Here is a 22,218-nt window from a genome sequence, read left to right on the forward strand (position 1 = left end):
TTTGATTTGAGACCACTGACAGGTCTTAATTATAGCCAGAATGTGGGATTAAATAAATGATACAGTTGGGGTTATTTACTAAAACTGGAGACTGCAAAATCTGGTGCAGCTGTGCATAGAAACCAATCAGCTTCCAGATTTTATTGTCAAAGCTTAATTGAACATGTTGAGGGTTGAAGCTGATTGGCTACCATGCACAGCTGCACTAGACTTTGCACTATCCAGTTTTAGTAAATCAACCTCATTGTGTCTATCTGCTATATAGATATTGATGGTGACAAATCCAGTAAAAACATTTGTACTAATATATAATATCAATATGAGGTCTATTTATAATAAATTGGTCGGCCAAATGTCACAAGCATTCACCCAGCCATCATGAATACTGACCGTATTTTTCCTAAAATTTTGTTTTCCTACGATCATCAGCTCCATCTAGTGGCCATAATGTGGCATTTTCCAAACTGAGCTAATTTATCCTTTATTCCGGGCGGTATAGTGGCTTAGTGGTTAGCACATCTGCCTTGCAGTAAATGGGTCATAGGTTCGATTCCTGACCATGGCGCCTCCTGCATGGAGTTTGCATTTTCTCCCTGTGCTTGTGTGGGTTTCCTCCGGGTGCTCCGGTTTCCTCCCACACTCCAAAGACATGCTGGTAGGTTAATTGGACCCTGTCTAAATTGGCCCTAATATGTGTATGTATGAATGTAAGTTAGGGACCTTAGATTGTACACTCCTTGAGGGTTAGGGACTGATGTGAATGTTCAATATATATGTGTAAAGCGCTGCGTAAATTGACAGCGCTATATAAGTACCTGAAATAAATAAATAAATATTCCTCCTTTGCTCCATTTGGCCACCAGCACTCTAGTACTCTTGGTGAGTATGCAGGGCTCATTACTCATTGCTCTTTCTAGTATGGGGGCAGGGATCAAGTGTTTAGCCATCTGTAAGCTCCAGAGCTTAGAAGATAACTATGTATGTTCTCAGTTGGCAGGGAGTGAAGGGATAGGAGTTAGAACCTGCAGGCCACCTTTTGCTTTGCCTTTCCAGGGCACATGCTTACCTTAAATATTTTCACAAAGGTACTAATGGGTATCTGAATGCACATCTAAACGCTGGCTATTGATCCATAGTGTGCCCTGGAATCCCCTCTAAATATACACAATTTGCTAGCACACCATCAGTAACTCCTCAACTATTTATATATATTCTTATGCACATAAAGCAAATACCACAATATATTAGAACCTCTATGAATCCATTAATTAAGGTTCAGACTTACATGATACATGGATACATCAGTAATGCCAGTAATGCAAGGAATATTTACAAAAGCCTTAAGCAATAAGAAAGCAATTTGTTCGGAGCAATGAAATAAAAAATACATTCTCAAACCTTATTATAGAGGATAGGAATAAAGAAAAATGTTTTATGTGACAGATATGGTCAGGAAAGGGCCTCTATCTGACAACATTTTGGACCCCAACCCACCTACTCAACTGTTTATAGATAGGTTTGGGAAACATGGAGGAAGCATGTACTTTGGTACCATTACCCTAGTAAGATTCATTCTTTAATATTATTTTTTAACACAGTAACATCTTGTAGAAACCCTGATTACATTTACACTAGTAAATGAAAATGGTTACCCATTATGGATTATGAGTAGTTAATCACATCTCCCCTGTAATTGAAGGCACAAGCTTCATTTTACCATCACAATTTGATTACTATCTTATAGAGTACATCACCGTTACATGGTCTATATAACTGCTACCATGAGCCTGAAGATCGAATCATACTAAAAATTTGCAATCACGCTCTGTGAACACATCCACATTTAAAAGTAACACCTATTTCTTCTTTATGGTAAGTGGGTTTTGCTTGGTTAACCTTTCAAATTAGGTTTTACTTTTTTTATATTTGTTTTCGATTAATTTAATTTACATAGCTAACACCTCTTTGTTCGGTCAAGATGAGATTTTTTATGCTTCTTATTGGAAAACTGATTGCAGATATGGATCAGAGCAAGCCTAACAAAATGTTCAGGTCAATAATTACAATCACAATCAGACACTCCCTGCTTGTCTGAATTGTTGACTTACTTCTTTTAGGAATGTCTGTAAAGCACTCGCTGATTACTGGTAATGTACAAATGAAATAATAGCAGTTAACGTGTGATCATCTTTGATTGTCTAGGCTTGTACAATGTAATTAATCTCTCCGGGTTGTATTGATTACATATCAAAAATTGTTATTGGAAGCAATACACATAAAGAGGCACCAAGAGAAACATGTGCCCTTAAAAAAAGCTGTTGGTTGAGTATCCTCATCCTTTGGACAAAATATAAATGTGTACACATATATTATGTAAAAAATACACTCCCAAGATTCATTTTGTATAGTTGAATACAACTTTAAACTTCAACACTAGGCCTCTGCCTTTCGGAGTCATGTTTGTAGCTGTCACCCTTGCAATGCCTAATGGGAATTGTAGTTTGGCAACAGCTGGACGGCCGCCAGGGGCCGACACCCCTGTTTTAGAGTTTCAAAGCCAGACAATGACGTGTAAACCAGGGGACAGTGGAAACCAACTTTCTCCAGTAAGTTAATAACAGCATATTTTAACTGCTTGCCGTCCAGCCACTGTGGAAAAATGGCCACAAGGTGGCACCGCTGGGCAAAATCACGTTTTACAACGTGATATTGCAAAAAAAGTAGGGAGCGCGCGCGGGGGGGCGCAACCGCCCTACCCGTGCTGCCGATCACGGCCGTTGGTGTCAATCACCAGGTCCCAACCCGGCGGGCAAACAGTGACAGGGAGCACAGCTGCAGTGTTTATACTGCAGCTCTGCTCCCTGTCAGTTCCTAACACACTGATCGTGAGAGCGGAGTTTAACTCTCGGGATCAGTGTGTTCCTGTGAAGTACACCCCCCCGCCCACTAGTTAAACATTCCCCTCACATAGTTAACCCTTTGATTGAATAAAAAATTTAACCCCATCCTCCCCAGTGCCATTAGTACAGTGTTAGTGTTTTTTTTTCACTGATCACTGTATTGGTGTCACTGGGGATGTCAGTTCCCCCCCAGTGTCAAAATGTCCGCCGCAGTCCCGCAGTCCCACCATAAGTCGCTGATCACTGTCATAAATTGCTGATCACCGCCATAAGTTGCTGATCGCCGCCATTATTAGTATAAAAAAAACATCCCAGTATCTTTCCCGCCATTTGTAGACGCTATAACTTTCACAGAAACCAATTAATTTACACACATTGGGATTTTCTTTTAGCAAAGACATGTCGCAGAATACATTTTGGCTGAAATTTATGACGAAATTTGATTTTTACATTTTTTTACTGGACATGTTTTATAGCAAAAAGTCCAAAATATTGTTTTTTTTTCTCAAATTGTCAGCCTTTTTTTTTATAGCGCAAAAAATAAAAAACGCATAGGCGATCAAATACCATAGAAAGAAAGCTCAATTCGTGGGATAAAAAGGAAGTACATTTAATTTGGGTGCAGTGTTGCATGACCGTGCAATTGTCAGTTAAAGTAACGCAGCGCCATAACACAAACCACTTCTGTAACCGCTTCCTGACCGCCCTATAGCAGAAATACTGCTACAGGGTGGCATGGGTGCACAAAATCACATATATATATATATATATACATGATTTGAGCTCCCGTGGTTTTCACGCCCCCCCAGATAGCGTCAAATTGCCCGTCAGTACACCAGTCATAACATTTAACCCCTTGATTGCCAGGAACACGCTGATGCACAATAAACCTCAATTGCTAGTATATTGTGTGAACGGATTAATATCTTTAATCAGATCAGCACTATACCAGCGTTCACATTAGTATAGCACCCCCAAAAACGCAGCGTTAGCGGGATCAGCCCCGGCACCTGCATTTAGCCCCTATGCTTACCCCCCCCCTTCTCCCCCAGCAAGTGCACTGTCAGTAGGTCACTGTCACTTGATACATTACACACAAAACCGCAGAGTTTGCAGAATCAGGCCTGATCTCTGTTAGCACTTGTTGGTAAATTTTGAGGACTCTCATATGCAGCAGAGTGCTTTTGGTGAACTGGCGAGCACCAGCGGTCTAGTACATCTTGGTCTTTCACATATCTCTTAGATTGTAAGCTCCCAGGATCAGGGCCCTCCTAACCCTCTTGTATTGAACTGTATTGTTGCTGTATTGTCTCCCGTTATACTGTAAAGCGCTTAGCAAACTGTTAGGCGCTATATAAATCCTGTATAATAATAATACCAGCACTGTAGTATGACTTGGTGACGTGGCGAGTCCCATAAGTGTAGTACAAGCTGGTGTGGTGGAGAGCACAAGTATTGTTCCGCAGCCAAAAAGAATTCACACACAGGCCCATAGAGCTCCTGGCATCCTTCCGGATGACAGCCCACAAATTCTACAGCACCTGTACTTCCCCCATTCACTGCCCAACCTGGAATTCAGGTGGAAATAGCAAATTTAACTACTCCCTTGATTTTTGGAGCTGTTTTTCATGGAATATCTGTATGCATTGATTGTGGATCAAAGCAATTTACATGCAGAACAATTTATCGCCGCCAACCCAAATTCAAACCTTGCCAGACCAGTCGCATCGAAACTCATTACGGTTTCCAAATTTACATTTTTTTGGGGCCTAACCCTCAACATAGGCATTACTAAAAAAAATGAATTGTGGTTGTATTGGTCCACAGATCTGATTCATCATAAGCCCGTGTTCTCTGCTGCCATGGCCAGGTATAGATATGATATGAGAGTATAATGTGTTTTATGCATTTCAACAATAATGCACTCTGTCATCCATGGGGTAACCCTGAATTTGACCGGCTCCACAAAATTCAGCCCCTCACAAATCACCTTAACCAAAAATTTGCAGATGTTTATACTCCTCAGCAAAAAATCTGCGTTGATGAGTCCCTGACTAATTTTTCTGGCCGCCATGCATATAAACAATTTCTCCCCAGCAAGCGTGCCAGATATGGTGTCAAGATGTAGAAGACCTGTGAGAGGACAACAGGCTATACTTATAAGTTTCGGATTTACGAGGGAAAAGATAGTCACGTGGAGCCCCCCCAGATGCCCAGACTACATGGGGAGCAGTAGCAGGATAGTTTGGGACTTGGTGTCATCCTTTTTCCATATGGGGTACCACTTATACGTAGACAATTTTTATTCAAGCATGCCACTATTTAGACATTTGTTCAATCTTGGAACTGGCGCATGTGGCAAAGTGTGACCTAATGTGTGCCCACCATTAGAAGTGGGTGGATGCAGGGCGGTATATTCTAATGGTGGGCATACCACACACTTTTTCTGGCAGAGATTTATTCTCTTTTTTTCATGCAGTCCACAGGCTGCATACAAAAAAAAAGAACATAGTATATATACCCAACAAGGATCAGCAATGTACTGGTACATCACTGGACTTTGAATGATTATACCAGGATGATGCATACAGCTGCAGGCATCATCCTGGTATCATTTTTTTCAGCCAGCGATCGGCTTTCATAAGCTATCCTAGTGGCTAATTAGCTGCATGATAGCTTTTACAAACAGTGGGAGATGATTCCCCCCTCCCCCGCTGCATTCCACGGCCTTCTCGGGCAGTCCCGTGCCATCGGGGGAACCTGAGAATGCAGCCGGTGTTTCTGCCAGCTGACCATAGAGCTGATTGGAGACCAGAGTGGTGCCAATCATCTCTATAGCCTAAGAAATCAGAAGCTACGAGCATTTCATCACTTCAGTTTTGCAGGATATAAACAGCGCCATTTGTAAATTGGGAAAGCATCTGATCACACCGATTGTGGTTTGATTAGATAATGTAAGGGAAGAGGATATATCTAGAGTCTGATAGACCCTAGATTTCTGAAAAAAGAATATATAACAATGCCCATTGAAGTTATAAGGGATATTTGCATTCCCTGTGATAGCATTAAAAGTGGTCCAAAAAAAAAAAAATGAAAGGTACAGTGTAAAAATAATAAAAAAAATCAAAATAAAAAAATCAAAATAAAAATCAAAATAACAAAACTCGCCCCTCCCATGCGCGCACTCCTGTGTGTACAAGCATTGACCCTGTGCCAGTATGTAAACAGCGGCTGCACCATACATGTGAGGTATCACCGTGAACGTCAGATCAAGGGCAGTAATTCTAAAAAATAAAACGTATTGAAACTAAAAGTGATATAAAAAAAAATGAAGGGGACAGTGTTAAAATAATAAAAAAAATCAAAATAACAAAAAAAAAAAAAAAAGTACCCTCGCCCCCCCGCGCACCTGCATTCATGAGCGTTGACCCTGTGCCAGTATGGAAACAGAGGTTATAGTCACGAACACCAGTTCAAGGACAGTAATTCTAACACTAGACCTCCTCTGTAAATCTAAAATGGTATCTTTTAAAGGCTTTTAAAGCGTTGCCTATGGATATTAAAAATGTATGCAGTTTGTGGCCATTGCACGGGGCATGCTCAGTTTTAAAGCATGTCATGTTTGGTATCTACTTACTCGGCATACCATCATCTTTTATATTTTACCAAATATTGTCCAATATATTGTGTTTTTGTGCATTAAAAGTAAAAAAAAGTGTATTTTTAAAAAAAAAATGCTTTTGAAAAATCGCTGCGCGAGTACTATGTGCCATAGAAAATTGTAGTACCCATGATTTTATTCACTAGGGTGTCTGCTTTAAAAAAAATATATAATGTTTGGGGGTTTAAATTAATTTCCTAGCAAAAAATACAGTTTTTTTTTCATGTGAACAAAAAGTGTCAGAAAAGGCTTGATCTTCAGGTGGTTAGAAGAGTGAGTGATGTGTGGCATAAACTTCTAATGCTGGGCATAAAACACCCCCACCCCCCAAAACGACCCCTTTTAGGAAAGTAGACACCCCAAGCTATTTGCTAACTATTTGCTAACTAAACCCCTGTTTTTAACACATACTGTTGGACAGGTTAATTCGGTTTGTTTGCAGGCTGGCTGGCAAGTTACAGCTTGGAATTTTTTTTTTGTTGTTTGACATGCGTTGCCCTTCCATGCACTCCTTGCTGTGAAGCCCAGTTATAGACTGGGGCAGTGGCCATTTTTTGTATGGTTCATATGAACCATCCAAAAAAATTCCACAATAGTGCAGACCAACAAAAAGGCATGTGTGTCACTTCACTTGATCTAGTCTGGATTCAGGCAGGTATAGCCGAGAACATCGAATGGATCAGCTGTATGGTGAAGACCAGGCACTGGGCTGGGAGAAAGAATCCAACACTGAAGCTGGGGAACAGAGGGAGAGGAGATGGGGGACACTGTGTGAACAGGGTAGAGACAGAGGTCTGGCTGAGGAGGAATGAAGTGTGGGATGAAGGAAGAATCAGTGGATAACCATTTGAGAACTGGAATCATCTGACATGCTGAGGAATCATTATATTAGTCCTGTGAAAGAGGACGCAAGCGTTATATGACTTAACTTTACGGTTTGGTCATATACCACAGGTGAAAATACATCTAGTGGTGGGTTTAATTTATAACAGTACTTTTGGCACATAAAAGCTGATGATTAAGAATAAAGAAGTAAAAGGCTGTTTATAAAACCATTGTGAAGCACAGATGATATACAATAGGACTTGGACTACACAATTGTGGAATTTTTTTTTGATGGTTCATATGATTTTTTGAAATACACATTTGATTGTCTTTTAAGTGAAGAGTGGCACTAGTGGATATTATTTTATATAACAGTTTAATACATTATATATGAAGGTGTGAATAGTGTGAATGACTCCATATACAAATTATGTTAATTAGCTTTTGATGCAATAGCAGCTCACAAGGGTTTGGTAACTTAGTTTTACTTAACTAAAATATAACCAACATTACAGTCACATATACCTGCTAACTCATTAACATGTGTAGCACCCTCCTAGGAAAGCTAGGGGAGCTTGTTAATTATTTTTTAGTTAGAGGCTAAATAGCAGCCTGGTTAAATAGCCAGAGGGCTCAAATTTGGGTCAGTTCTGAGAGGGTCTGCAGATCAGTTCCCTGATACCTTCCCCTACTCTATAGACTTGGAGAAGTCTCTAGAATTCAGTGGGTGGGGGTGAGGAGCAGCTGGTCTGCACTCTCAAGGGATCCTGGCCAATCCTCAATCAGGAGGCTTGGCATGGGGTCAGGAAAGCCCTTAAGAGTGGTTGAGCCTGAAAGATGGAGTAAGCAGGACGGTGTGTATGGAGCCTGGGGGGAAGGGGGGTCCAGGAGAGGGTCCTACCTACAGGCAGAGGGGCTGGAAGGAAATATCTCTCACCCTCATTGTCGAGTGAGGACATCCTGGGAAGCAGGGAAGGAGCCAGCCCAACATAAGGCATGAAGGCATTCACCAACACGCAAGCTTACAGGAGAGGACTGAGTGAGTAATCCCACACCCCCTGGGCCAGAAAAGGGGAAAGAGCATTTGGGGGGGAACCTGACTAGCCCCCATCTAGGACTGCTGATTTTATGGAGGCAGATTCTAGGTCTTCTTGTTCAGGGATTCCCTCAGGCAGCTGGGTGAAGAGGATATTTCATCTGGGGTATGAGGTGGTACGTCAGGAGAAGCTGGATGGCTCTCCAAAGAAGAAAACCCCTTCTGAGCATTTCTACATAGTTCCAGGAAGTTGTGTTCAGTTCAATAGTTCCTTGGGCATTCCATGTATCTCTCATCCCCATCCAAGTTTAAATCCCCTAATAAAATCCAAAAACCTGTTTTCTGTCTTCTGCAGTGCAAGGCTGGAAGGAAATGTGTGTTGCATGGCTGTGCAGGATTATAGGGGGACCCAAATCTCTAGCGACTTCTAAAGGGGTAGTGCTACACATGTCTATTTGATGGTTCATTCAACTGAGTAGAGTTAGTGGGTGAGTTTTTTTAAAGCTTTTCCTTTTTGGTTAGTTGATAGGGATTCAAAGTATAAACTGTTGGTGCTATATAAATCCTACATAATAATAATAATAATAATAAACCCCTAATTATTAACTATAATGAAACAAAGGAGGCTTAAAAAAAGGTCCCTATGCTAATAATGCTGGTAATGCAGTGGGGCTACTGAGATATGAAGGGTGGCAAGATTCATTTGGTCATCTGTAGTTTAGTCAATTTGGTCATCTGTAAAAAAAAAAAGTTAGCTTTAAAATGTCAGAAGGGCACTGTAACATGTTCACTAAAATACTGCACTCCACAACTACATACCCCCCATTCATATATTTACCTTCTGTCGGCGATAGAAACACGCTGAAAAACGCTCAAGTGTGAATGAGCGCAAAGGGACAGTCACCTGAACTTAATCATGCCAAATCTTTGTTACATTTCTCTGTCACCAACAGTCAAAACCAGCAACATTACATTAGCTAGGAAGAGGAAATTGGGCATTCGTTTTCAGAATATATTTTTCTTTTGTAACTGCTTTCTTTATAGCAGCAAAATCTGCTCATTTAGTAAACTGTAATTCAGCAGCAGCTAGGAATTTGAGAAATTATAGCAGACCTCACAGTAGTTTCATCCAGGTGTCTTCTGCAAAAGAACTCAAAGAACAGTGTGATCTAAATCAATACCAAACCACTGGCTATTGTTTAATTCAAACAGCTGCTGTGAAAAGGTACACAAGAATTTAAACTTTGATACATAACACAGTTTGGCTATTTATTTAGTAAATATAACTTCAATCAAAAACTGCAAAAACCCCAAAAAAGCAAGCAAGAGGTTCTAATAGCTTTGCTATTAAAGTCCATTGTCACCTAAACTTTCATGTGACAATCCATCTTGTTTCAGTTCATGACATCTTATAGAAAGTGTCCCCTTTAACATGACATCTGTGTTTTTCTATGTATTTCTTTGTGTGTTGATCTGTTTGCTTGGAATTCAGCTTCATCCCTTCCACTGATGATGATGCTAGAGCTGACAAGGTGAATGATGATTCACATGCTCTCTCACAATCTCACAATCAATTCTAGCTCTATAAACATGGTGTTCGTCTGGAGTATAATATACTGAATTTGAGCCACATGAGCAATTTATGTAGTACAAGTTCTGTGTGTCTGGATATCCTCTATTTTTAAAGATTAAACCACTTTCCTCTAAAAAAAAAAAAAAAAAAACGTTGTTTTTACATGTTAGTCTAAATTTCCACCTAATGAGAACCTTCGCTCCAGATTGATATTTCTTGAAAAGGAGTTTGAAAAATGCAAATTGATCATTTATAATTCTAACATACTGTACATATGTAAAGTCAGTCTTTCTAACTACTTACTATTGTACTATTGTGATCCATGTTCCCTGTTTTTTCTTGTTAACCTAAAATCTATTAAAAACGAGTTGAATGTATAATTGAGGATACATAGTGGCATATTTATAAAGCCCTTTCCGATCCTTTTTTATAATTTCTTTACTTCACGTCTCTTTACCTATTCTTGTATTTAGTGCTCTTTTTATGCACCCAATTTAGTGATTTGTTTTACAAAGGCACCTTGTATAATGAGTAATTACTGTACTGTTACAAAATTACTTGTCTTAACAATAAATTCCTGTTTATTAACATTTGAAGAGAACTAAGTAGCCTTATAACTTTTTAATGTTTCTCTCAGAAATTTTAAAGGATAAGGTCACCTTTCATAACATGTTACACCTATATTCAGGGTGTAACATGCAACATGTTATGAACAGACCAGCCCCCGTTCCCCTGCTTTGAAAACTAGTGGGGGATCTTCTCCCACTAGCTGTCAAATTTTTAAAAAACTTTTAGAACTCTTATAAAGTCCCCTGTGAACGAGAAACTGCAAGTCCCGACATCCTTAGCGGTGTCGTCTTGTAGTTTTCAATGAACTATCACGGCACTGTGGAGCGCCGTGGTAGTTCACTGATTCTTCCTCTCAGTATATCTGCTTGCTCGTACATCCCGTATGGGCAAGCAGATATACTCACAGGTCTGCAGGAGATCTGCATGGCACTATCTGCTGATCGCTGGTGCAATGGTTTACAGGCTCCTGCAACAAAAAATAACATGCACATTTTTTTTACTTGCAAATAAATGTACATTTATTATTTTTTAGCAAAAGATGAACATATCCGTTAAAACCTCTACTTAACTTAGAAATCAAATTTGTTGTAGCAGTTTCTTACCCCCTGGAGGCTAGTTAAAACCCCCAGAGGTTGGGTAGGCTGACAAATATCCCAGGGCTGTGTCCTTAGTGTGTAATGGGGATTCGAAATGGTAGGAACCAGTCACTATTTTGATGATTAAATATTTTATTTTTAACATTGGTTCAAGAAAAGAGGTCAAAGGACTCCAGATAGCCATGGCTCATACAGACTCCACTCCCTACTCTACAGAACAAAAGACTTCAAGCCTTAGCCAGAATTTTGAAATTTACTGTACCTTAGACAGAGTATGGCAATGTTTTGATTCTCCAAAGTGTTTCCAGGACAGCTCCTGCAGCACAGTTCCTCTCCTGGTATGCTGTTTTGGGACCAGCTTTCCTCCATACAAATAGACATGCTTTAAGCCTTATTTTGGTAGCAGCAGAACTGGTACACCCCCTTCCCTAGGTGTAAATCACCTTTACAAGATTGACCAAAATATTTATACCTTTCCCCAGAGTGCAGTATTTACAATAAGCCTTCTAGCTGTTTACCAGGGAAAGACATAAATATTCATAATCCAAACACATTGCCTCTTCCCACTGTATTGCCAAGGACACTACCCAAATAGAAGAAGACAATAAAGCTGTATTTAGGGAAGGACAAGGAAAGATAGATACTATCAAATGAACTCTTATCTAAATACAGGGAGTACTAAATTTAGGGAGACACTCCGGCTTAAGGCAGAATAGCTACATTAAATATTAACTTGAAAGGCTTTGCAGATGGTGCTACTTGTAGTCCCTTCGTTTTGGCTTCTTATATGTAAATCTAGGAAGTTAGAAGATATAATATTTTATGTTCTTTCAAAAGATATTTTTTATTATTATTATTATTATTATACAGTATTTATAAAGCGCCAACAGTTCGCTCAGCGCTGTACATTACAATGGGAGACAGAACATGCGACAGTACAATAACAATACAGTGCGATACAAGAGGGGTTCGAGGGCCCTGCTCCTTGGAGCTTACAATCTAGGAGGGAGGGGATAGTGGTACAGGAGGAAATAGCTGTGGGTTATGGAGTGGTAGGAGGGTAGAGGAGGTTGGGAATTAGCAGGGGGTGGGGTAGGCTTCCCTGAAGAGGTGGGTTTTCAGGGTGCGCCTAAAGGAGAGAAAAGTAGGTGATAGTTTGATGGATTGGGGCAGGGAGTTCCAGAGTATGGGGGATGCCCTGGAGAAGTCCTGGAGGCGGGCATGGGAGGAGGAGACTAGGGAACTAGAGAGAAGGAGGTCTTGTGAGGAGCGGAGAGTGCGTGTAGGGTGGTACTTGGATATTAGATCGGTGATGTAGTTTGGAGCAGTATGATGGACCGCTTTGTACGTCAGTGTTAGGATTTTGAATTTGATCCATTGGGCAATTGGAAGCCAGTGGAGGGATAGGCAGAGGTGGGTGGTGGAAACGGAACGGTTGGTAAGATGGATGAGTCTGGCTGCCGTATTCAGGATTGACTGAAGAGGGGATAGCCTGTGGCGCGGCAGGCCAGTGAGGAGGTAGTTGCAGTAATTGAGTTGTGATATGATGAGGGAGTGGATGAGCTGCTTAGTGGTTTCTGGGGTTAGGAACGTCTGTATTTTGGTGATGTTGTGGAGGTGGAGTCTGCATGAGTTTGTTAGTGATTGGACTTGGGGCTAAAAGGATAGATTGGAGTCAAGAATGATACCAAGTACTCTGGCCTGCAGGGCGGGCCTGATGGTGGCGTTGTTGGATGTGATGGAGAAGTCAGTGGGGGGGGGGGTGTGCGGGCTGGGGGAAGACTAGTAGCTTGGTTTTGGAGAAGTTCAGTTTAAGGAAGTGGAGCGACATCCAATCTGATATGTCGTTCAGTAGGCTTGTGATTCGGGTGGAGACTAAGGGGGTGAGGCGAGGGGTCGAGAGGTAGATTTGTGTGTCGTTGGCATAGAGGTGGCAGTTGAAGCCGTGAGAGTGTATGAGTTGGCCAAGGGAGGAGGTGTAGATGGAGAAGAGAAGGGGCCCGAGAACAGAGCCTTGAGGGACCCCAACAGAGAGGGGGAGTGAGGGGGAAGTGGTAGCGTTATAGGTAATGTTTAAGGAGTGTTGTGATAGGTAGGATGAGAGCCAGGAGAGAGCAGAATCTCTGAGGCCAAGGGAGTGTAGTTTTTTTAGGAGATGGGGGTGTTCGACTGTGTCAAAAGCCGCGGCGAGGTTGAGGAGTAGGAGCACTGAATAGTGGTCATTAGCTTTGGCGGTTTGTAGGTCGTTGGAGAGTTTGACTAAGGTGGTTTTGGTGGAGTGTAGGGGACGGAAGCCAGACTGTAGGGGATCAAGGAGGTTGTTGTGGTTGAGGTGGGAGCTTATGCGATTGTAAACTAAGAGCTCGAGGAGTTTGGATGTGAATGGCAGCAGGGGGATGGGTCTAAGGTTGATGCAACTTAAAATATCTAATAAAACTCTGAACAAGGTGTTATTAACACCTTTCAATACCGTGCAATTTTACACCTTCCTGCCCAGGCCATTTTTCAGGTTTCAGCGCTCTCACACTTTGAATGACAATTGCGCAGTCATACAACACTGTACCCAAACTAAAATTTTATCATTTTCTTCACACAACTAGAGCTTTCTTTTGGTGGTAATTAATCACCGCTGGGGTTTTTATTTTTTACTAAATTAACAAAAAAAGACCAAAAAGTTTGAAAAAAAAACACATGTTTCTGTTATAAAAGTTTACAAATAAATAATTGTTCTTCATAAATTTAGGCCGAGATGTATTCTACTACATGTCTTTGGTGAAAATAACCCAAATTAGGATGTATTTTTTAGTTTGTAGGAAAGTTATAGAGTTCACAAACTATGGTATAGATCTGAAAATTGATCAATCCTGAAATACTGACAGCCAATCTAATTTCTTGAGGTCCAAGAATGTCAGAATAGTACAGATATCCCCAAATGACCCCTTTTTGCAGAGTAGACAGTCCGACTTACTTCATAAGAAGCATGGCGAGTTTTTTGAAGTTGTATTTTTTTGTCATAATTTTTCGGAAAATGAAAAAATGAAAAAAATTATTTTCACTATTTTTTTTTTTACATACTGTCACCAGTGCAGTACAGCGTCATCATATAACTGGCATGGCGGTGAACAGGGACACTGACTGGTGACAGTATGAAAAAAAAATATATATTTTTTTTATTATATTTAATTTTTTATTACATTTTTTTTATTTTTTTAAAGATTTTTTTTCATATTTTACTATGACCAAAGTAGTACAATGTTACCATAGTAACATTGTACTACTTTGGGAAAGTGATCAGTATTTTTTTTTTTTTACACAATTTGCTTATAGCAAAGAATTACTTTGCTATAAGCAAGCATTTACCTGAATGAAATCGATTCATTCAGCTTTCTTTTTTTTTTTTTCTTTTTTTGTGCTTAGCTGTAATTTGGTCACAGCTAATGCACATGACATGTGCATGTGATTAGCTGTGACCATTCACAGCTAGGCACTAGTATACAATGGATGGCATCATGAATGAAGCCATCCATTGTATACAACTGTCATGTGACCTGCTGTGATTGGTCACAGCAGGTCACATGGTACCAGCAACGGGAGCCGGTACTCGGATCTGTCATCGGCCGTGTCCAAGGTGCACGGCCGGTGACAGATCGCACTGCTGCGCCGCTCTGCATTAGCTCAAACGGTGCATGTGCAGGAGCACGCCAAATGGCGTGTACCCGGAACGGAGAGACACTTCTGAAGCCGCCAAACGGCCATTGGCCGGGCGGCTAATGGTTAACAACTAATGGAAAAAAACCCCAGAAAAATCATACAGTATCAATTATGAAACACTTTTACCTGACCCTACTTCCAGCAAGTTCCTAACCATGGTTGACTGAATCTGCTTTGGCTTCAAATGACTGAATAAACAGTGCTGTACTAAACTGATTATCGTGGCTTCTTGACAATGCATATTTACAATGCACATTGTGAGGGGTTCACTCAAATGTAAAGATTTAATGAGCTTCAGTCCAGCTAGTGAAGTTCATTTCAAGGCTTTTTGTCTATTTATATTTAAACGTAATGTTCAAAAACTCACACAGAGTTACCCTAGCAGGGGCTTTCAGTGTCATAACAACAACTATTATTTTCCAGTGTTCTGGCTCAGCCTTTTTCAACCAGGGTTCCTAGGCACCCTGGAGTGCCTTCTGGGTTTTTCAGGGTGCCTTGATAAAATGCCTAAACACCATCCCAAATTGACCAAAAATTGTGTACAAGCCAGTGAATGGATTAAGCCTGTATTTTTGTTACAGAAAGTCGAAGGTTTTCATTGTGCCATGTTTGGGCTCCATGTGGGCCAGCTGCCAGCATCCTAACATCTACTGATGTCATCACTTTATTAAGAGGACATCTGGCACCTGCATAACATCCTTGTTTTGAATCTTCCCTGTCCCTCTGTCAGCCCTGGGCTCACATTAGATGCATGGTGGAGAGAAAATAAGGAAAAACAAATGCTGGAATACTAGTTAGTATCAGTGTGCAAGAGTATATTTGCTTTGCAAGAATAAATCATCTCTAATGTTGGGTGTCCTACGTGTTTGGATGTTGCTGCAATATGTACAAATATTAGGGGTGCCTCAAAATTGTGCATAATTGTAAAGGGTGCCTTGATTGGAAAAAGGTTGAGAAGCACTGATCTGGCTATCTCGACTCCATAGTCCCAGAGCCTTACTCCATAGACACTCACCATGTTATTTTGTTCAGTCCTGTGTAAAACCAACTGCCCAGCTTTAGCTGCACAGGCTCCTGCTCCTACAGTCTCAAAGACAGTGACCTGGTTTGTTTATATTGCATCTCCATGGGGCCAGACTAGACACTCTTCCAGGTGTAATCACATATGCTGCTCCTGCAGCAGCTCATCTCCAGAGAAAATAGACCTGAACCATTGACAGACCCTATACTAAAAAGTCTGTTCTCTCCTGCACCATAGGGATGCTGGTTTTCAGTTAACCACATCCCGTCCGGCCGTTGTATATAAATGGCCGGACGGTGACAGTGCGGGGCCCCCTGTTTGTGCGTGCTCCCTGGGAGCATGCAGCACCTCGATCCGGTGTCCTCCAGACACAGTGGAACACCGATCGAGGTTCCGATCATGTGATCACTGATTGGCCAATCAGTGATCACATGCAGAGTAGTAAGTAAGATGTCACTTCTGACATCATTGCTTACTACGTGTGAAATCTGTAAATGATCACAGAGATCACATGATACAAGGCTATTCACAACAGCCTTGTACCATTTGACAGGCTGTGACCAATCACAGCTCACACAGTAGTTCTCAATGGCTGCAAGAATGCAGCCAGAGAGAAGGAGAAATGATTGCTTTTACAGCCTTTATGGGTGTAAAAGCAATCAGTGTAAAAAAAAAAAAAAAAAAAATCTTCCATCACCCCCCACAAGTAGTACAGTGTCACCATGGTGACACTGTACTGCTAGGGTGACAGTGTGTAAAAAAAAACAAAAAACATAATAATATATAAAAATAAAATAAAAATGTAAAAAAAAATTTTTAAATTAAAATTTTTGGTTATAAACTAATTTGGGTTACTTTTTTTTTTTCTAAAAAGATAACTAAATACATTTTGGCCAAGATTTATGATGAAATATTATTTATTTCCAAAATTTTATAAGAAAAACACTTTAAAAAAGTTTGGACATTTTCATCTATATAGCAAAAACACAAAAAATCCCAGTGGTGAATAAATACCATCAAAATAAAGCTTTTTCTGTCTCAAAAAAAATACTAAAAAATTCATATGGGTACAGTGTTGCATGACCGCACAATTGTCATTCAAAGTGTGGTAGCACTGAAAGCTGAAAATTGGATAGGAAGGGGGTAAAAGGGTCCGGACTTGAAGTGGTTAAATGCGGATACAGGTTTAAAGGCTTAATCCCGCCTAAGTCTCCAGGCGTTTGGACTCCAGAATCCAATCTAGGAGTTACCAGTCCTGGAGAAAACTGAACAGGTTTCTTTTCCACTCAGAAAAGACATCCTGGAGACCCTAACCTGCTTAAGTGAAAACCATTCTTTCCTACATCATGCCAAGGCACAGCACTGACACAATATATATTATTACATTTCAGGCTTTGCAAAGAATTAACAGGGACATTGTTCAGGAGATTTTTTATAAATTTTGCAATGTGAAATGTTGTGGATTTTATACTTAAAAGGTACTTAAAGCTTGTTTCAAAGTTGAACTCCATTTTATATAGTGTGAAACTCCTGTGATGCTACTTATATATAAAACCTCTATACATAAGCACCAGTGGCCAGCTAGTACTCAAACTCGATTCACACTATCGTTTGTTATGCTTGGGCATGGAAACTCATTCATTGAAATGGGCTGCGGTGCCTGTGTTTTTCGCAGGAAAAAGGTGCACGCACCTTTTTGACCATGTGGTTTCCCTGTGGTTCCCGCACCTGCAAACGCACTGCGAGCTAAGATGCGTGGGGGTGCCATAGCAACTCCTCTGCTCTTTAGGAACCAATCTGCTCCACCATTACTCAAAGCAAACAAACATTTACCTTATAGTGTGTACTTCTTAAAACCACATTTATATAACATCTTTAAAGTGGTTGGAAATCTCAGACATGAAATATGAATAAAGCACATTCCTCTATAGTGTGTACTAATTAGGAGCACTATGTTTCATTTCTTTCTGCTGCCTCATTCCTCTGCCATCTGTATGAGTCACTTTTGACAAGTTTTCCTGACACCAAAATGGTGACGGGGGACCTCCAGCAGATTGAGAGCCTCAGCTGTGTTCCTGTGGGCTCTGTGGAGGGGGATGTGTCTCTTCCCTTCAATCAGCTCTCAGAGGTCACCTCATTGAGCTCTGAAGTGTGTAATTTCAGCTCTCTGCCCCCTTTTTTCTAAAAGCTCAGACAAGCTTTATAAATGTAGCACTTTGATCAGATATAGAAGAGAGAAGACTACAGATAAACAGTACAACTTATGTAGGAGGATTTTTTTAATCTCTATGTATCACCTGAGGCCAGTCATTTCATTGTGTACATGTAAGGGTTTACAACCACTTTAAAACCCGCACTCACATGTGTCAACATAAATCAATATAATTCAACTGTGCTGTCCAAAAAATAAATCAACCCCAGGGGCATCACATAGTGAACTGCATTAACCTAGTGATGATGTCATTGGGTCTAATATTAGGTATGTAAGGAAAACAGAATGGTTTTATTTAATATTTTTTTTAGCATGTTGGGGGTAAATGGAGGAACCAGGGAATGCAAAATATAAACAAGATAAACTTCAGCTTTTGTAAGCTGATTGCTGCACATACCTGCTATCATTGCAAAATGCAGATATGTACAGAGTGAGTTACAGTTTAAGAAGTCCAAAGGTTAAAAAAGAAAATTTTCTATCCCTATCTTTCTCTGTGGCTCAGATAGTGAAAGCAAACACCTGAAAGATTGCATGTATTTTGTGTATTCAGGGTTGGAGGTACTGGACTGTCTGGGGTGGGCTCCCTGGCTTGGCTGAGTGCTTGTCTGTTAATTAGCTTACTGTTAACTAAATCACTGTTACATGTTAGTTGCTAGCTGTTGTTTAGCTTATTGTTAATTAGGTCACTGTTAGTTGTTGGCTGTACTGTTTACCATTTGCATTGTTTAGGATAATGGGATCAAGCTCATATTTAATCAGGGTAAGATGTTTATCCCAATGTAATATTTGTTTTTAGTGGCAATGTGCAGATGCCCCTATAGCTGAAGTGTATAAAAACCTATATTTCTGTTAAAATAAAGAGTTCCATTTCTTACACCTAAGCTAGTGTCACCTAGTCTTGGGTACCATGCCCAGCTATAATACCTTGGTCCTCTGTCCCAATGAAGAGGAAGCAGTTCTTTGATGGAATCGCTCAATCGGGGTGACAGGTGGTCCATCACAAGCTCTAATTCACAAATGGCAAAAACAGCAAATGACAAACAGATAACCTGGAAAATAGATTATGATTTAAGAACATCCATATTGTGGGACTCCTAGAGAAGGTGGAGGGTAGGGACCCCACAAGCTTTGTCAAGATGCAGCTCCTTAAGATATTTGGCAAGGAGGCCTTCACTCCACTGTTCGCTATTGAAAGGGCCCACAGGACCCCAACACTTACATCACCACATGGCCTCCCACCTAGGTCTATATTTGCTGGTCCAAGTACTACATATGTACTGCATGTGACTAGCTGAGACTAGTTGCTATCACCCATTACTTGTAGCTCCTTTTGGGACCTGTTGTCCCTGTTTTAAGTTTGTATTAACTTGTGTGTACCATCCTTAGTACCCTGAATATAATACCAGTGCACACTGTATCATTCATAAGGCTCTAGTGAACAGTATCCTTAATCAAAAGTCTAGTCTACATTATTTACCCACAGCTCTCAGTTGCTCAACTTCCAAAAATTCCACTCACTCATTGATACCGAGAGTTGCTATGTATACCATCACCTTTTACTAGAGATGTGTTGACTGCACTGCTGGAATACCTGGCTGGAAAACCTGATGCTCCTTTACTCCTCAGAGATTTTAATAGTTACCTATTGAAGGCATCCTCCTGTTCCCCTCCACAAATGCCCCCCTAGGGGTACTGTTATCTCTCGGTGTATTGCAAAGGTGGGATGGACAAACCTTTTGGTGCTCTCTGGTATTCCTGTTTTTCAGAAACTCTAATTTCTAGACTTTATTTACCCATTGGTTCTCCAACCTTGCCGCGGCTCCGTGTGTGGACTCACAGAGCAGTGGGTGCCCCGATAGCATTAGCTTGCTGTGGGGGTATCCAACAGACAGGAGGAGCCAGTAGAGCCTGTTAGGGACCTGAAAAGAGGAGGATCCAGGCTGCTCTGTGCAAAACCACTGCTCACAGTAGGTAAGTATAGAGATGTTTGTTATTTTACAAAAAAAAAATACACATATGATAAAAAGTATAGACCCTTAATTTCTTTGTAAGTGGGAAAACTTACAAAATCTTCAGTTGATCATATAATTATTTTCCCTACTGTTTGTACTTATGCAAAAAATCTGAAACAAAATTAAACAGATCCAAAAGGTTATGAGATTTACTACATACAGCCCTATCTTGTGGAATGGTACATATGCTGAACTAGCTAAACTTCAATTTGGTAAACACTGGCATCAACCAATCATATGGTAGTAGAACAATGCATAAAACAAAGCAGTTACAGGTCTGGAGTGTTTGTTAATGACTACACCAAAAATCAGAATGGAAAAAAAATGTAATTGTAAAAATTTGGAACATAGCATGATTGCAGGCGCCAGATGGGCTTGAATAAATAGTTTTGAAACTGCTGATATCTTGAATTTTCACACACAACACTCTCTATCATTTACTCTCAATGGTGTAAAAACATCCAGTGAGCCACATCTTCAAGCTGTCAGAAAGGCTATGGTAACTCATACAAATACTCTTCAAAATGTGTTGAGCAGACAATCTTGTGCTGGATAGGCTTCAGGAGCAGAAGACCAGCATGGTTTGCCTCCCCGTCTGCCAAGAATAGAAAGCTGAGACTACAGTGGGCATAGGCCCACCAAAACCAGGAATTGAAGAATGGAAAAATGTAGCTTGAGCTAAAGAATCTCAGTTTCTGCTTGGGCAACAGATGGTAAGCTACTCACAAGATCTGACTCAAACAGAACACCTGGGGGAAGTGGAGAATGGGAAATTTGCAGCATTGATAATGTGCAGAGATGTGAAACTGACTAATCTGCAGAAATGATGCAGTTCTCAATGCTGAGAAATACAAGCAGATACATCTGTATCATGCCATACCATCAGGGAGGTGTGTGATTGGTTACAAATCTATTCTGCAGCAAGACAACAGCCCCCAAACATACAGCCAATGTCATTAAGAACTGCCTTCAGTGTAAAGAAGAACAAGGAGTTCTGGAAGCGATGGTTTGGCTCCCACAGAGCTATGATCTCAACATCACTGAGTCTACATCTACAGAAGATCTGTGTTTAGTTCCCCAAGAAGTTTGGAACAACCTACCTGACAAGTCCTTTCAAAAACTTTAACTAGAAGAATTTATGCTGTTTTGAAGGACGGTCATATCAAATATTGATTTGATTTGCATGTCTCTTCAGTTTTTTCCCTTTTTTTCCTCAGTGTACTCAACTGATCAGTATATTCTGACGGTGGGGACGTTATCCAAATACAACAGCTCAGTAGTGTGTGTGGATGGGGGGAATCAAATAATTTTTTTCATTCAACCTGTTGGCTGAACAACAAAAATAAAAATATTAATCTATGAGTTGCCTTAGGTGGCAGCAGGAGAACTGCAGAAAGCACAGATCCACAGAATGACTTGTAGGCAGGTTCCCTACTGTTAGTCTAGCTAGATTAACGCCCTGGTCAGAATAGAGTTAAAGTGTTGTGCACCATTTCCCGGTGTTTTTTGGCAGGCTTTTTGGGTTTCACCCACTGGTCCTGTAGTCTACAAAAGGGATTTGGGTCCAGATCCTGGGGCTTTCTCATAGCTTGTGGTCTTAGTCCTGTTGCTGCCTCGCTTGACCCTATTCTTGCCACTGTCCTGTGTCTTGTAGCCTTCAACATGTAGGGGGACTGCTGGGACCTCCAATCTGCACTGAAGAACACCAGTTGCTGGAGAACTGCCTAAATGGACTTTCGTTTTCATGGACTTCTCGTGTGCAGATACTAGGAGGTAGCCAAGCCTGAGGTAGAGAATAGGTTAGGAAAGACCTGTTACACTGTTTGCTTTTTATGCTGAAGTTTCTTAAGTAAAGTGTGGAAACCTTGCCGTGCCTGGTCTGCAGTTATTAAAGGGGTGTATGAAAGGAACTAACACATCATACATAGTCATCTGCAGCTTGGGGCCAGTTAAGCACATTGTGGTATGAAAACAGTACTACAAGAGTTAGTACATTGTGAGGTACAAGCAAGTGGATACCAGGGGTAACAGAAGTCTACAGCCAGTACGAGCAGCCTCTTGTGAAGCAAAGAAAGAAGTAAATTGCTCAGTGTAACATTTA

Source organism: Staurois parvus, unplaced genomic scaffold (assembly GCF_062004578.1).
Source record: "Staurois parvus isolate SC_StPar_1 unplaced genomic scaffold, SC_StPar_1.0 ptg000133l, whole genome shotgun sequence".
Classification (NCBI taxonomy): Eukaryota; Metazoa; Chordata; class Amphibia; order Anura; family Ranidae; genus Staurois; species Staurois parvus.